Source organism: Drosophila kikkawai, chromosome 2L, assembly GCF_030179895.1.
Source record: "Drosophila kikkawai strain 14028-0561.14 chromosome 2L, DkikHiC1v2, whole genome shotgun sequence".
Taxonomy (NCBI): Eukaryota; Metazoa; Arthropoda; class Insecta; order Diptera; family Drosophilidae; genus Drosophila; species Drosophila kikkawai.
Window position 1 is genome coordinate 24,963,694 of NC_091728.1, and position 896 is coordinate 24,964,589.

At 35.9% G+C, this 896-nt stretch overlaps 1 non-coding gene across 1 annotated transcript; it reads right to left on the reverse strand.

Annotated features, from left to right (window-relative positions):
* Nucleotides 1-370: 370 nt before the first annotated feature.
* On the reverse strand, nucleotides 371-453 carry TRNAL-CAG (transfer RNA leucine (anticodon CAG)). Its single transcript has one exon. It is a non-coding gene; the product is annotated as a tRNA-Leu (tRNA).
* Nucleotides 454-896: the final 443 nt, after the last annotated feature.

An 896-nucleotide genomic window follows, 5' to 3' on the forward strand; every position in this document is an offset into this window, starting at 1 on the left:
CTTCAAATTTTGATAAAAAATAGGGAAAAAATTTTAAAAATAAAAACGCTTCGAGAATACCTCGGGACACTTATCCTTTAACGAATGAGGTATAATTTTTTTAGATCGGATGATTTTGTGGACAGTTAGGATGTACACCGCAAACCAACTTTTTTTGGAGGCGACTCGGGAGATTCCCTATAACTCCTCTACCTCTAAATATTTTTCAATACAAAATTTATCACAAACTGTTCAAATGTTGTGTTATTATATGGTATTTAATTCGTTAAGCTAGCTTTAGCCGTTTCGCCACAACATTTTTTTGAAAAGTGGGCATTTTTGCACCGAATTAACCTTACCCCCCCCTTAAATAAAGTAAGAAAAAAATTCTTGTCAGAAGTGGGATTCGAACCCACGCCTACAGAGTAGACTGCGACCTGAACGCAGCGCCTTAGACCACTCGGCCATCCTGACAGCTGAACGTCATCCATTCCAAACGGCACCCGAACAGAAAGCTGCTTTAGAAATCGAAAGCTTCAATGCTAACATTGATCTAGCCAAAAGCTTTAGCTTAGCATGGGAAAAGTTCTAAGAAAATAGCTTTGATCAATTGACCACTCTTTCTTTAAGGGGGTTTCCTGAATTAGGAGGCCAAAAATTAGTTGTTTTTCGCGATTTTTTTTTCGAAGGTAAAGAAACGACCAAGCTTCTGGCAATTTTTGGTATATTTTTATACATATTTAAAGAGCTTAAATAAATTAAAAAAAAAAAATTTCAAAATAGCGGACTTATACATAAGTAGTTCACTGAAGCGCCTCGTCACAGCAGTTCCTAATTGGCGGGAAATGTGCATTTTCTAGTTGAACTAAGAAAGAAAATCGTGAAATCGGAACTTTTATTCAGGTTTAAAAAAAATT